We start from the raw sequence: 16,985 nt of genomic DNA on the forward strand, positions 1-16,985 counted from the left end.
CTCTGAGGTACTTAAAATTCCTATTACAAACCAAGGAGTACACCTTCAGGATTCACCTTTCGATAATATCCGGCATCTGATGTTTGCAACTATCCTTCACGGTGAATACAACCGGAAAAACCGTATTGTTTATCAGAGATCTTTACAAAAGAACCAATTATCGCGGATCCAATGGGTAGCTCATAATGTCCTAGGCACGTCTAAGACTTTCGAAATAACCAAACCCCTCCTCCATTTACTCTGGGTGTTGCAGAGTAACTGGAATGATTTTTGCATTATTAAATTTCTCTGGAATGCGATCGCACGTGCCAGGAAAAAGGCAGCTCCTTTACCAACCATTGTGACACTTATCATGATACATTGGGGTTTTTCTAGTACTTCTCCTCATACACCTCTTCGAACAGCTAACATTCTTACCATTCACTCAGTATGTAGGAATGGATTCTGGAACCCCGACGTTGCAAAGAACCATGTCGGTACAGGACAAAACGAAGATTGTTCCATCGACAACATCTTTACTGAAAATGCATTATGCAACGTATTTAATCCAATGGAAAGGCTTCGCTTAATTCAACAAGGACTGATGACATTATTCAAACGTCAGAACATTATTATCACCAGCCTTCTTGAATTTCAGGACCTGCGGACAATAAACGAAGAGGAACAAGCACAATTCTTGCACAGCCACAACCAGTTCTTGGCAAATCACACTCTCATAATGGAGAACCACGCCGAGATTTACCAGACAGAAAGCAAAATGTTGCAATAGGCTGTTGCACGGATTGACGGCATAGAAAATCTTATAAACGGATCCCTCCCACAAAAGGATCCTCGCCGTTACTTGGGCCAATGAAACCATTTCACTACTACAGAATGACACATATACCACGGTCAATAAGAACGTTTATATCACGGTTCTTCCAAAAACCGTGGGAAATACTTATATACCACGGCGGAAATTTCTTTGGTCATTGGTTTACTAGTATATGCCACAGTTACATGAAAACCGTGGAATAAGTTGGGCCATATACCATGGTTAGTTTTTTTTCCAGCATGAGAGTACTTCACATCCCCACTACCTTAAACATAAACAGTGGTATATAAATTTTCCACTTTCTACCGTGGTTTATGACTTTATGCCAAATAGTCAAATACGCGAAAAAAAATACACAGTACGAAACTCATTCAAATTGGATTCCCCACTACACCAAAAGGGTAATTTTGTAACGCTCTCATTTTTCACTTGTAACATTTTTTTAACCGTGACACAATTATTAACGTTTATAAAGCGTTAGCATGTACTTTATATGTTACTTAAATTTTAGATAATTATCGGAATTAATTTGTCACGGTTGACTAACACATGAATACCGTCAGAAATAAAATAAAAAATAAAAAAAACTGAAAAATAAGAAACAGTATAAAACCAATCCCGCACTCCTCTCTCTCACTTTCAAAGGAGGGAAGTGGTTGGCTCAAACCAATACTTCTTCATCTAAAACGAAGCTAAGTTTTTTTCTTTCTTCTTTTGTTAGTTCTTACTTTCCACTACACCATAACAGGATATTTGCAACACAAACCTTTTTTGTTTTGCAACAGTTATTTACCGTTAGCAAGTTACCAACGTAAACGTTGGTAATATTGTTAAGTGTTACTTTAATTTAGTTGAATTTCAGGAATTAATTTCTAACGGTTAAAAATTGTTTGAGATGGGTTATAAATAAAAAATTCAAAAATTTCGCAAAAGAGGGAAACCAAAAACAATGGCGCTCTATTATTTCGATCGAAATATAAAAGAATAACCTTAACTTTAGTCTCTCCTCTCTCTCTCTCTCATCGCCCCGCTACACTCTTAGGTCTCCTCCTCTCACTCACTTTGCCGATACCCTTTTCTCTCTCTCTCTCTCTCTCACGCTCACTTGGGTTAATACTACACCGCCGGTACCCTCCTTTAGGTTTGTACATGTGGTTGTCTTATCATGGCAAAGATATCTCTTTTTAGTTCTTTTGTCATCAAGTCCGAGTTGTTGGTTCTAGATTAGATACCCAAAATTAAAGATGGAGTTTGATACTTTGATATACATACATTTGAATCTTTCGTGATCCATTTTATTATAAAATGAGACTGAGTTTGCTATATTATGGTAGCTGTTGATTCTTGTTAGATCTCGAGCAAGACAAGGAGCGGGCGAGGAAAGTCGAACGAAGTTGTGGGGACTGGCCCATCCGACGAATCTACTAACGATGGTAAGGAATTTATTTGTTGAGTGTCCGGATGTGCAAAAATCTATACTATGCTCATTTATTGGCTTTTATATTTTGTCTTGCAAATCGTGTTGAACCCGATAAAATTCCGTTATCAGTCCACGGGAAATGGATGAATATTAACTTGTTGATCCAGGTTGATATTCTTCGCCTTTGGAGAAGTCATAGTTTTGGAATGGAGTGGTTAGTTCCCATTTTTGTGTGTTTCATAGAGACTACCTTTTGTTTTCATTTTTTTTCATATGCGGTTTATTTCAAACCATATTCCTAATAGTCTGGAATGGGTGATTTGTCTTTGTTGATTTGTTATATGTTTATTCTTTATGTTGTTTTAGAAAGCTACTAAATGGCAAGAAAGAAAGGCGGCTGTTAGCGAACTTAAAGACCTTGCCTCAACAAAACGAATAGCTCCTGGTGATTTCACCGAAGTCTGTCGGACCCTCAAGAAGGTATTTAGCTTGTCTTTAACTCTATATTATGTGATACCACTTAGTTTGAAGAATGTTACTTGATCATGTTCTAATTTAGTTATGTGAACCGGTTCTTTGGTCCCCGGTTTACTAATTTATGTACTTGCTTATTATGGACGTGAACATAGTCATTTGGTAGTTGAAGCTATATTATCTATTGGGAATCTTGCAAGGGACTGAGAAGCCATTTCTCCGGGGATCACATTTTATATTGCCAGTTTTGCTTGTGAGTGTCTTGCTATATGCTCTATACTTTGATATGAAATAATTGGTTGTTTCCTTTCTTTTGATCACACAATCCCCTTCTACTATATTGAGCTTATTAGATTTATGGTTTTATTAATATGTGGTAGTGAATTTTGATGTAATTGGTTCTTGACTACTTCCTCTTCTTGTATTATCTTATCGAAGTTATTTATTTATCTTTGGTTTAGTAACCATAGTTGTACATTTGACTTCAAAGGCACTGCAAATGGTCGATAATTGATCCTTTTTGGTTCCCTTTGACTGACGTTTCTGTTGTAAGCATTATAAAGCATCACCCCTATATCTGCTCATTTGTTGGAAACTTGGAATCTACATCATATATCAATATTATATTATATTGAATTGGTAAATAAGTGTTAATAAACTAAATAAAATTAACATGTATACTTAGTTCCCGTGTGCCAACCGCCCCAATTACACTTTGACCAATTGGGCCAGTCCTAACAAGCCTACCCGCTTTTGTCTCTTCTCATGTAGGAAAAACTGAAAGAAAAGAAACCAGCTCTTATGGAGGCTCTTACATGAGACTCTTCAAGCAATGCATCGTTTGGATGCTTAACTCTTCTTGATGTTATAGAAGGCAAGTGATTTTTATACCTGCTCATAATATTCGTGTATCACTTTGTTGACAGTAAATTAGGCCCACCTTTTGAGGTCACTAATTTGAACATGATAATCAGGAAAGTGTGTTGAAGACTTCCTATATACATTTTGGTATTCACACACATTTTCAAAATTTCGATGGCTACATGTGGCCTCTTTAAAATTAATTGCTAAATTTCTTTGAAGTTTGTTATCTTTTCTCTGAATTTGTATGTATTTAGAACTTATCAACATGTGTGAACTCTATGGTAGTTCTTTCCCCTGATTTAAACCCAATCTCTATGACAACTTTCACTTGGATTTTAGTACCTTTAGTTACTTGGTGAGCTATGTGCCTAGAAAGTGTAAATGATGTGTCAACCATTAAATAGCAAACTGAAAATAAGTGTATGTCCCAATTTGAGGGGTGGGAGCCTTCAATTATGGTGACTTTAAGTGGTTAAACCTCCATTAAAACTTCAGCAAAAAAAAAAAAAAAAACCCCTTCATTAAAAGATATAACTATATGAGACAATTATTATCCTCCTTTGTTCATTTTAGTGGCAGAAGTCTTGGGGAGGATGATCTCCAGGGCTAACAGGAGTGGTGTTATTGAGGGCTTTAAGGTTGCTGATGATACTATTGTCTTTTTAGGAGATAGCATTGATTTTGTTTTTGCTACGTGAGGTTGCAACTTTACCTTCTAAATACGTCGAGCTTCTTATTGGTCCAAATCTGTTTGGGATCTTGTGGTTGAAGTGTAGTTACAAGATAAGAAGATATAGTCTTATCTTTCCTTTCAATGAAGAATATGAATATAAGACTCTGTTCGGTCCTTGCATCAAATTTCATTGTAACTTTGTTGGTTTGAATCTTCTAAGTGAAAGTACTCTGTTTCGCATGGGCGGGGCATCAGCACTAGAAGGTCAAAAGGAAAATGTTGTTACTTGAATACATTCTCAAGGTATATGTTGAAGAAATTTCCTTATCCAATGATTATAGATATTTAGAGTTGGTTGTTTAAAACCAGTAAAAGTTTGAATAAACTGAAAATCTCAATTTAAATATTCAGATTTTGGGACTAGATATATGTCTTGATACCATGGTGGGGACTAAATGATAAGGGGTATCTCAGGTGGACAAAGGTAGCGTGTTACAACTGGTAAAAAAAAAAAAATCAAACTATTTGAATTGAACTATAAGCTTGAGAAAATCCACGGATTTAGTTCAATGTTCAATGTTATGGTTGTCACTTGTAAGCGAAATGCTTGTTGGACCAGCCGAAGGCATTGTTCATGGATGAGATATCTACGGGCATGGACAACTCAACTACTTTCCAAATTGTGAACTCACTTAGACAGTCAGTCCACATTCTTGGCGGGATGCGTTAATTGCTCTTCTTTCAGCCAAACACCAGAAACATATGATCTCTTTGATGATATATTGCTACTCTCGATGGACATATCGTATCAAGGTCCTCGTGAGAATGTTCGGAGTTCTTTGAATAAATAGGTTTCAAATGTCGAGAGGAAGGGGTTGCAGATTTCTTGCAGGAAGTAAGACTTCGAAAAAATCATATATTTTCTCCTTTTTTAAATGGTCTTAAATATCTGTTTCAATGTTTTTCGGTTGGGATTGATGTTCTTGGTAAACTTATCGGAAGTTCTTCTTGTACTAGGTTACATCAAGAAAGACCAAGATAGCGATCTTGTCCCGTAAAGATGAAGCGTATTACTACATTTTTGTCCGAGGAATTTGCAGATGCATTTCAATCGCGTTCCATGTGGGCGCAAGGTAGGGGAAGAACTCAAAGACACCCATTTGATAAGAAGAAGAGCCATCCCCGCTTTTATCCTTCTTGGGCCTATTCATTTCCTACATGGCTCCTTAAGATACCTATTTCATTGAGTGAAGTTCTCCTCTGGGTGGGCATGACTTACTATGTTATTGGTTATGATCCTAATGTCGAAAGGTGAGATTGATGATGCTTCTTTTCTGTTTTTCTATGATTCTTAAAAGAAACTGTTGTATTCCAGCCATTTTGTATTGTATGTCTTCAATTTCAACTTTATTGATTTCGATAACTTGGATTTAGAAACCCATCCATCTTGTTCAAGTTATGAAATTTTTATATGGCACTACACCATAACTGCAATTTTGTGGCATAGGCTTCTGAGGCTTTGTGACGGCAATTAGGCGTCAGTATTCGGTTTTTAGCGTCACAATAAATCAAAAGGTAATTTTTTTTTTAAAGAAAATTCTGGAAAAATTAGTGACGGCATATAAGCGTTGAAGTTATAAAGATTTTAGATAATAAAAAATTAAAACCAACAAGACGTGTTCGTGATATATGCAAAGGTCAAACTCGAAAGCCATCGGGGAACGAGAACCATTTCGTAGTTTCTCCACCCAATTCGCATCAGATTTAGAAACGAGAACCATCTCGATCAAAACAGATCATCTAACCCCATCCTCTCCTCTCCTTCTCATTTCTATAGCTCTTGCCATTTGTAGTGTTTCTTTTAAAACCTATGAATCCCTTTAAATTGTCATCATCTCAAACACCAATTCAGCTGACTTCGGAGTATTTTTATTTATACCTTTTAATTTATATTTGAGCAGTTAGCATATTTAGAAACTAACTAGTCTAGGAAATCAATATATATCTTTCATAGTTACAAGTACAAGTGTGCAACTAATATCCGCCAAATTTTAGTTACAAGTAGCAACCCTATTAGAATGAATGTTTTCCATAGCTCTGTTTCACCCTTATGCCCGATGCTTGTATGCATTATATTTTTGTCCGCACTACTTGGTCCAACTTGCTTCGACGTAATAATGTAAACGATGTATCGTGCTTCATTTGCGGTATAAGTGAGCGAGTAGCAGATATTAAAACGCGCATTCATGCGATGAAGTGTCTTGCCTCTTTCTGAGGCCATCGGCCCAGGCTTCATTTTTGAGAGAGTGCGTATATTTGACTCGTCGTGTTTTACCTTTTTTTTTTTTTTTTTATATTAATGGTCATTTGTGGAAGTTGTCTTATGTTATGTTTTCCTCAACAAGATATGTACATCATCCTCATGTGCAGTTTTCATTGTCCTTCACTATTTTTTCTCCTAAATAATTCTAACATGTTTTATATACACCTGTTATAGCTGTATAAAATCATGAAAGAGGCAAAGAGCACAAGAATCCGAAGGTTCTTAGTGAGGGGATTACCTTGGATGGTTTCGGCAGTTGAAGACTTTGGTATTTCACTTATAAAGCTTAAGGTGGTTGTAATTTCTTTCCTACCACATTTTAGTGACATTCATTTTTGGCTGTGTATCTTTATGTTGTCATGTTAATCAAGCTTTTCTGGATTTTCTCTGCAGGATTTAATTGAGTTATGCAAAGACACTGGATTGCAATCCAAGAATGCTACCATCGGGAATCACGATTATCAAGCTTATTGGGCAAGATACACAAATTTATTGGTCGGGTTAGTTTTCGTTTTATTAATTGTTTTAGTTTGTTTTGTGTGGAGTTTGATGATCTAAAGTAGTGACGGCTTCCAATATATTTTCTGCAGATTTTAAAGGATTTCTTCGATGTTAAGCCCTGTGACTTCTCGGTGCACTTGATCTTTGAGTATGAGAAAAATCCTTTTGAGGTATGCCATTCTATCCACACATTTTTTCGAAGAGCTTTGCTTCTAGTATTTAATATCATTTGCAATAGGGTACATCTGCAGCACCAAGGAAAACTGTAAAAGCATCGAATCCACCTTGTCTATGTCCGCCGGGTGGATTCAATGGCCTTCCACATGAAAATATTAGTGGGAAGATAACACCTACTTTTCTGAAGAACTTGTCTAGCCCCCGATTGAAAGGTGTGTTGGGGTTTTGTTCATTCTGCATTAACTTAATTATTTGGATATTGTTAAGCACCCAATGACCGGGTCTTTGGTGGTGGTGTTCAATCAACGTTTCTTTGCTTTGTAGTACTAAGCTTGCTTGTTTTTCGATGTTCAAAATCCGTTTGGAGTCTATCAATTCAGTGAATAAAATTTTAGAAGAAGCTAACTAGCGCATTCAACCGACCGAGGCGGTATGGTTTTCATTTATTTCCTTAGTATATCAATTATGCACATATTTAACTTTATTCATGCATTTGACTGCTATTATCTAATTTTGATTGCTTATTAATAGCTTATCTTTTCACTTGCCTCCCAGCCTGAGTTATTTGGTGCTCTTAGAGGTTGTCTTTATTATGACAATAACAAAAATTTGGTTATGGCAACTTTGGTTGTTGTTGGTGGAGTTGCATCCGCAATGGGACCGATGGTTGAAAAGTCTAGCAAGGTTTAGAAGTTTGCTTTCAATTTAAATGTGTCTACTCATTTCTCTATTTGTGACTTGGAGGAGTGAGTAATTTGAGGATTGGTTTCTTGCAGGGAATATTATCGGATGCCTTGAAATGCCTTAGTGACAATAAAAAGCACGAGAAAATGCACTATAAATACCTTAGATTCACGGTAGCTGCCGTTCATCTTGATAAGATGGTAACTACTGTCAATATTTATTGATTTGAAATGTATCTCCTATCTTTTATTCAGTATGACGAAATGTATGTGATTTTCAAGTTCCATACGCTATACCGCTTTAGAATCGATACCAAGATTGGTCTTTGAAGGTCGGAAAGATCTTTTGATTGGTTAACAAAGCAAATTTAGGGAATGAGTGACTCATCCGAGGCGTTGCATTTGTTGAAGCCACCCACTTCCTCGCTCTCACGGTATACATTATCGGTTTATCAACGTAACATTCTCTGCTTTTCGTGGTGTATATTATTTATTATCATTAAATTTTTTTATAATTTCCTTTTATTAATGAAAAGCATGTGTTTTTAAGAAAGACAAATCAACATTCGAAGTTTTGAGTTTCAATTTAAATCATTAGCCATCGCACAGTTTTGGGTCCTCGAAGAAAGACACGTTGATTGGTACTTACAGACTGGACATGTTGCAACACTGGCTTGAGCCGATTAACGCCCATCTGCTCAAAAATTTGCCCAAATTGTTCTCGCATTTCAGATTTCTCGTATGTTGTTTAGGACTAGGGTTTTCATTATTATTTTTTTTCTTCTCGGCGTTTATTTAAGAATGTTGTTTTCCTAATATTCTTACTCAATTGTGATCGACTTTCATGTTAACCAGCCTTTGGGGTCATACAAGATATGCTTCGAAGTTCTTATAGTTAGAGTATTAGCGTCTCAAAACCGGATAGTGCTATCATTCTTCCGTGATTTATCATCTCGTGGATACATGATCATGTTTCAAGCACATTTTTGTCCGTGATGAGATGTTTTCAAGGTGATATATGCTACTATTGTTGTAGGACAAGAATATTTGTATTTACAGAATGTATGTTATATTTCTTGTTCTTAACATTCTTTCACCTTTGTCTTCCGGGTTTATAGGCTGCTTTGATTTTCTTGCGGCTTATTGGAACATCCATGTGCCAAGGTGTATATCAATGTCTTGTTTAGTTTGATTTATAAGTCAACATCACTTATTCATGTGTTCTCTTGCGGGACGCTTCTTTTCCTCACCGACATAAATGTTAAGAGGTGGTCTTTGTTAGAATCCTAATCAAAGCACTTGACAAGTGTTCTAGTTCATATGGCCCGAAGGGAAGTTAATTACAGAAAGCGAAGTTATAATTGTGGTTTTACTCTGTGTAATTGGTGCTTTCGTGTTCAAGTCCATTGCCTTGATTTGTGGTTCACAAACTTCCTTGCAAATCTAGTGTATATGATAAGTAAGTATATTTTGTGAGTGATTTTTATATTCTTTCCAATCCATATCTTGTTGGAAAGTGTGTGTTGATTTGTCTTATTCAAATGACCTTATTTTTGTTTCATATATTCCGCACCACATTCTAAAGTTATGCGGGTAACCTTTTTGAACTTAGTGTCCGATCATGACTCACAAGGTTTATATGAATATTTCTTTTTAGCGTTGAGCATTACAATGAATAATGAGTTCTTATTTGTATTGTTTATTTCTCCTTTTATGTAAGATTTCCTTGCGTCTTAGTTTATTAACATTCTGTTAGAACTGTGATGAGTAGAATCCATTAAGCAAAATAAAGTGATAGATAAGAAACAATGTGTTGTATCCAATCTATCATAAGCTGTTATCTAAAATCGAACACAACATCTTATTTTTCTCCCCGGGTGCAATAGATCCAATTTATTTGTTGGTTTCATAGCCATGCTAATGCTCTTGAGGTGTTTAGAAAGCTGAGAGTTATATGTAGAGGCATAGGTTGGTTTTCACAGAAGTAGTCAATTTGCACAAGGAAGGATCAAGTTTAATGGGGACAAATTTAGATTGGAGGAAGGAAAATATTATTTAGAAAGGCAAAGAATAAAATTATACTTGTTAGATTCCATGTTACATGAACACGCCATATTAAAAAAAATCATGTCGGATAGAACACAAACACATATTGCATCGATATACCTCAATTTGAAATATATCGTTTGTGTAAGACACATCATTATCAATGTCACATAAGGACGCATGTATCCTTGTCAATGTAACTTACACTACCGAAGCTCGCTATTGAGTGTCCATTCGGTCAGCTCAATCCTATTTCATTATAAATCCTCGATCAAACTTGCGTTCCCGGGCACTATGAGGGGGTGGGGGATTTTAACACTCAATTTCTCGTTCGATCTCTAACCTCAAATTTTTCGTTTAGTTTATTTTTTTATTTTTAATTTTAATTTATTTTTTTGTGTTTTTTAGGAAGAAGTTAGTTGGGCTATTGAGAAATGAGAGGTTGGCTAATTTGATTGGGTGTTGTTGTGAAGGAAATGAGAGGTTGTTAGTTGTTTGAGTTTATGCCGAGCTAAACGCTTAGCTAAGCATCTTTTTCACTGTAAGTAGTTTTTAGTTGATTTAAACAAATGTAGGTTACTACTTATACTTAAGTAGTAATGTGGCTCTCACTCTCATTCTCTTCTCAGCAGCAGAAGAAAGAGCAGATCTGAAAACCCAACCATGGTGTTCATCAACAATTCAACTGGTAGGATCGGTGGCATCTCAACAATTCAAAGAAGCACCGGTTTGGCACCAAAGCAACGATTCATCTTTTTTCCATGATTGCTTCGTCGAGGTAATAATCTACAATTCGACTCTTTTTTCATGACTGCCCGTTGAACTGTTGATTTACTTCAAATGTGCAATATAGAATTTTGTGTAGTTCGAAGCTAACGTGCACCTGTAGTCCAGTCCACAAATCAAGTAGCATTGATACATAATGAGTCTCGACACTAAACATGCACTTTGGCTTATTTGTTTTATGATTATGATTTATGAGTGTCGTATCGCTCAAAGCACAAGTGTCATTCTGGTGCATTATACTATTATAGCAAGGACCACGGTAGTAATGACTGAGAATTGAATTTTTGTTGTATTTGTTGCCTTCATTATCTTCTTTAGTCAATCACATTTCACATATTTTTTGGTCTCTTTCTCACATCCACAATGGTTGGAGAACAAGCTCTTCTTTCTACTGAGATTGTTAACCGTGGAATTGAATCATCAGGTCCCTGATGCAGGTTCACTAACTTTTCAAGTAAGGGTATGTCATCGCTTACCTGATTTTGGTCAATCGATTGAACCTTAAGTATCTGAAACTAGGATACCATTATCTTATCAACCATGCGATATATCTTGCAACTATACCAGTGTTGGTGTTGGTGTTTAGTGCTGAAGTAGGAAGTATTAGTAGGGAGGGGCTATGGACCAAGATATGGGAAGATACAGCGTTACGACCTTGCTACACTTGCTTGCTCTCTTTTGGCGTGTAAGTGTTTATACTGTTGGTCTACTTCATGTCAAGGCTTAGGCCTATATATCTCATCAATTTTGTGTGTTATCGACCTGATGATGAGCTCAAGGTAATGCAATCATTTACTCAGATTAAGGGCCTGAATGGTATCATATAAATGCATCAAATAGTACTCATATAGTTTTATTTCTTATATTGATTGCATAGCCTTCTAAGTCTACACTGAAATATGGATATCAGTATATTGTGTCAATGGATATGAATGAATCACTACTTTCATAAACTATCTGTTTAAAATTCATAAAACATATGATGCATGAAATCAATTCAACCTTTAACCCACGTACATCTGATATGTCTGATTTGTTTTTAGTCGTAGATCAGAAGTGGCAACTTAAGTAGAAACATATACTTAAAAGTTTAATTAATTAATAGCAGACTAACTTCATGTGAATTTTGAGAAACTGTAGCAGTTTAATAAACTCATCACTTCCATTTGAAGTAGTTGAAGTTGACGTAGTTATAATGCAATTGATTTGTAACCAAGAATAATAGAAACACCACTAAGTGTCATAATGTCATTGGATATGTAAGAAGTTAGATAAGCAATAATTCACAATACATGGAAGATACTAACATGCACATTGTCATCAAATTGGAAAGATGATATCGAGCATACATGACCTCCAAGATAAAGAGACAAGAGTCCGCGATTAGACAATGAGCAGAGTAAGGTGCGAGAGGATGACATGCGTACACGGGACCTAGTTCTCGCCGAGGATTTCCTATGTTTTTTTCGTTATAAAATTGTGAGTTTTTGAAAAGATCCCCTACTTAAGTTGTATGCTTAATAGAAAGTAAAATTAAAGCTTGTGATGAACATCAGAACATGTCAATTAGGTGTTCTATTTTTGTCATAATTTTAGGTTCAACCAAATGAACCAACTGCCACATTCACTATCAAAGTTTTCACTTTTCACTACCGAACTCTTGGTCTACAAAGATGACTTTGGTGTAAGACCTATACCAAGACTTGATCATATCTTAACTCCTTAAAATCTAGTGTCCAATAGAATCAATATACAATTTATACCATGATCACAACCTTTAATTTAAAAGTGAAGTTAATTATCTTTGCTTTACAACGCATTAGTAGTCATGAGGTCCGACAAAATCATAAGTGGTCTTTTTATTTAGAGTGTTTTAGGGTTCTACGGCATTAACATTTGAATTATGGAACAGGTATCCAAGGAGGATTTTATTGAGTTAGCTCGAAAATCTGGTAAATTTGATGAAGCAAGTCTTGAATTTCAAAACCGAATTCTAGAAGCATCTGGCATTGGTGATGAGACATACATACCCCAGGCAATATGGTCACCGGAGAATTGTTCAACCATGAAAGAAGGCCACGCAGAAGCTTCAACAATCATCTTTGGCCCTTGATGAACTGTTTGAAAAATGTCGAATTCGTCCAAAGGATGTTGGAGTTCTTGTTGTTAATCTGTAGCCTCTTCAACCCTACTCCATCATCATCACCATGATAGTAAATCACTACAAGATGAGAGGGAACATCCTTAGCTTCAATCTTGGGGGGATGTGATGTAGTACGGGCATCATTGCTATTAATTTGGCTCGGGACATGCTCCAAGCTAATCCAATTAACTATGCTATCGTGGTGAGAACGGAGATGGTCACTTTTAACTGGTACCCTGGTCGCAGAACCGTTCAATGCTTATACCAAATTGTTACTTCCGCATGGGATGCTCTATTGTACTTCTCTCAAACCAAAGACCAGATTTCCAACAGGCTAAGTATCGTCTTGAGCACCTTGTCCAAACTCATAAAGGTCTTCGATGACCGAGCTTCGGTATTCAATACATTCTTTAATCATTTTTGTGTTAGCCCCTAGATTCCGTAAATTCATATACCATTTTTGAAACCCGCAATTAACTAACACAAACTATCAATCTTTAGGAGGGATACATAAAATGGAAGTTGGTTATAAAGTTGTCAAATAGTAATGGCCTATAGCTTCTTTGATATCCTAGTGGCATGGTTACTTTCGTGTTACTAATTTGGTAGACTAGAAACTATGTCACTTAGTTTTAATGAGTATAAGTGAACCTATTGTTGTATATATCTCTCGTTACATTTTAAAGTAGAAGTCTATCTAAACTCTTTTGTTAAATGAAACAGGTAATATGCATGTGGCATTTGTTTGTTGCCGACCTTGAAGGATAGAGGTGGTCGATATTGCCACTTGGACATTTTCTAATAAGAAGACTTTCTTTATAGCTAGTTAGTTGTAAGCATAGTGTAATGTACTTTTTTGCTTGGAAAATTGAAGTATTTGGTGTTTACAAATGACTTGATAATTTTGAGTGATGAAATGAATGTTTTATTCTTGAATGGAATTGTGTATTTTATGGAAATGACTGTTTTTTCAAAGAGTTGTATCTTGGCTAGTTCATATAGCAATCGGTGGTGGCTAGGGCTAGTTGTATCTTGAATAATATAATAATAATAATTGGTTGCTATATATCCACGGTGGATGTATAACAACTAATTATTATTATTATTATTTTCTAAAAATATTTTTTGTGGCGTAAAATGAAGTCACAAAATTTGTGTCGCCTAACATTTTGTGATGCCATTTTGACGTCACAAATTTTGTGACGTTAAAATATTGTGACGTTACAAAATTTGTGACGCCAGTTATTTGTGACACCAAACTAGCGTCACAAAAAAATGGGCATAATTGTGACACTATATTTGTGATGCCAAAATAGTGTCACTAAAATTATTTGTGATTATTTTGGCATCACAAAAAACTGTTTTGGTGTAGTGTGGTCTCATTTTCGAAGTTCGAGACATAAGTTTCATCGAGGAGGTTAGAGTTCTCTTCTTTTTAGCTTTCAATGACATGCTGGATTGCCTTGTTGCAGGTTGTTGAGACATTACTTTCTACTACTGTTAATTGATCAAATGGCTGCGGGCCTATTCTGGGTAGTTGCAGGAGTGTCTAGAGAGATGGTTATAGCTAATACACTTGGAGCAAAGATATTGGTGTTAGCTAGAAAGGCATAGTAGGAGGAAATTGGTGATGGAGCTAATCTAACGATATCATTTCTAGGGAACTTTTACAAAATGCTGAGGAGCTTATCAAGTCTGGATTGCACCCGAGTGAAATTATTAGTGGATACACTAAAGCTATTGTTGATGTCGGTATATAGTATAAACAAGCTCCACTCCTATCACTTACAAGCTGGATGGTTCTAGATAATGCATAAGAGTTCTATACCAGATAAATATATTGACCATATGTATATATAGTATATCTCAAATTGAATATACACTTCCATTTCTATATTCAGAAAAGGTGACACGAGTCTTGGAAGCTAAACGTGACTCCCCTAGAGAATTTCAGCCACTACCGTTTTATTACATTCAAATATGAAAGCTTCTATTTGATCAGTATGTAGTTCAAGCTGAACCTCATATGTTTGCAGTATTGCTTCTCTGATGCATTTATCCTTCTTTTCTTTTTTGGACAACAGTGCTTTTGATGACATCCCAGATGTATATATATATGGTGAGTCACATGACTGTTTATGCCCATTTTCTTTATCCATTTGGATTTTTCTGACTGTTCTCTTTAATGTTCGATTTTCTTAAAGGTAAGATCTCTGATCGAGGACATAAGGGATGTGAGGTTTCATAAAAATGCGTTGAGGCTGGCTTCCAGAAAATCTACCTTTCGAGCATATGCAGTCAAGGTATATTCATTTTTTTACCTGTGTGAATTCAATGCTTTCAATGACTGCGAAGTGGGTAGAGTTGGTACTTACCTTGTAGGGTTTATGTTAGCTGCCTGACACTTAAATGTTGTAATCTATATATACTGAAAACATTGCTTCTAGTCATTTTATTAAAACAAAGAAGGCCCCGGTTATACTTTTGAACATATATTCCACTTTTAGTAGCCAGTTTGCACATGTTAGAAATTGGAAGGGAATAAGGTCATAGAATTCAAATGTTCCCACCTTGGTATATTTGGTCAAAGCTAAAATAAGTTTGATTAAATTACGATGATCACAGAAAATCAAAAATATAGAAATTATTATTTGATGGGATGGTTACATAGCTTTTAAGATTACCATAAAAGTGATCCACTAATTGGACTCATTAGATATAGGAGTTTTCCTCCTACCTAAACGGTGCATGCATGCATGCTCCTAATATCTTTGTGGTGGTAAGGGATCTATCTGAATGAAACCGGCCAATAGTATTGTAGGTTTGCTGAATTTCGGCATTAAGTCATGGCCAAAGTAAGTGTTTTCATATTTTTGTTCTTTCACTTCGTCAAGTATTGACTCATGGCTAGTGTAGTTATTTTTTATTTTTTATTTTTATTTATTTTTAATTTTTTCCAATAGGTGGTGTAGTTGTAGTTAATTTTTCTTTGTCATTCATTGAGAATTACTCAAGTTCGATTGCTCTACCTCATTGTAAGCTTGTAGCACTTTACACTACCATTTGACATGTGTTATCTTTAAACATGTATACATCACATTAGGTCTCAAGCCAATAATCTTAAATGTTGTTGGTAATCTACTGAAGATTTTAAAAGAAGTGACATTCAATCACTTATATTCCTAAACTAGCTTTTTGGTCTATGTCATGCGAAAGTACATGTTCTTTATTTTATGTTTTATTAAGGTTGATAGTTGATATTCATCAGTCAAGAATGTGGAAGTTCTTATCGATTTCTCTCTTGCAGGTGATTCAAGATAAGGGATATGTCGGCCATGTAACTTAACTAGAACTGAAGGAGACATACACGCAAAGATGAACTTGACGGTGTTCGACTTCGATATTATTCAGTTCATCCGGGGAAAATGGGGTATTTCAAATTCGAAGCGAATGAGGATGAGTTTTAGCTATGTTAGGACCCTCCAATTTAATTTATGAGTCTTCCATTTTAATTTATGAAAAGGAATTTGAAGTTTGTTTTCTTAGTGCACTCAAAAAAATTAATGGAAGTTTTTTTTTTATTATTATTATCTTTTTTTGCAATGTTTGATAGTTTATTATACATTTTGGAATTTGTTGGGAAGATGGAAATGTTGTATGTAGGCAGGCTGTGTAAATTTTGTTATGCAGGTTCGGTTTTTAAGTGGAAGACTGTTACTAGCATTGGAAGACTGTTACTAGCATTATTATTATATATATATATATACCACAGTTTGGACTAAACCGTAGTGTTTAGTATAACTATATACCACGGTATTATAACACATACACTAATATAAACCACGGTTTCAATAGCTTATATACCACGGTTCTGTTGACAACCATGGTATATAATGGGCATACAAACCACGGTTCTTTGAAAAACTGTGGTATCCGTTAAATATATATACCACAATTTTGCTATTATATATATACCACACCACCTATTGTCACGATTGTATAACAGTGGTAAATATATTTATACCACACTTAAAAACAGTGGTATAAGTGTTATTCTGTAGTAGTGTTTAAATTTTGCAAT

At 35.5% G+C, this 16,985-nt stretch overlaps 1 long non-coding RNA gene and 1 pseudogene across 1 annotated transcript; both read left to right on the top strand.

Annotated features, from left to right (window-relative positions):
• The first annotated feature begins 5,430 nt into the window (after positions 1 to 5,430).
• Positions 5,431 to 15,008, top strand: LOC147511824 (uncharacterized). Its single transcript, XR_015217085.1, has 3 exons — positions 5,431 to 5,556; positions 14,377 to 14,905; positions 14,989 to 15,008. It is a non-coding gene; the product is annotated as an uncharacterized LOC147511824 (long non-coding RNA).
• On the top strand, positions 11,125 to 13,288 carry LOC147511825 (3-ketoacyl-CoA synthase 10 pseudogene; annotated as a pseudogene).
• Positions 15,009 to 16,985: the final 1,977 nt, after the last annotated feature.

Source organism: Coptis chinensis, chromosome 3, assembly GCF_015680905.1.
Source record: "Coptis chinensis isolate HL-2020 chromosome 3, ASM1568090v1, whole genome shotgun sequence".
NCBI classification, from domain to species: Eukaryota; Viridiplantae; Streptophyta; class Magnoliopsida; order Ranunculales; family Ranunculaceae; genus Coptis; species Coptis chinensis.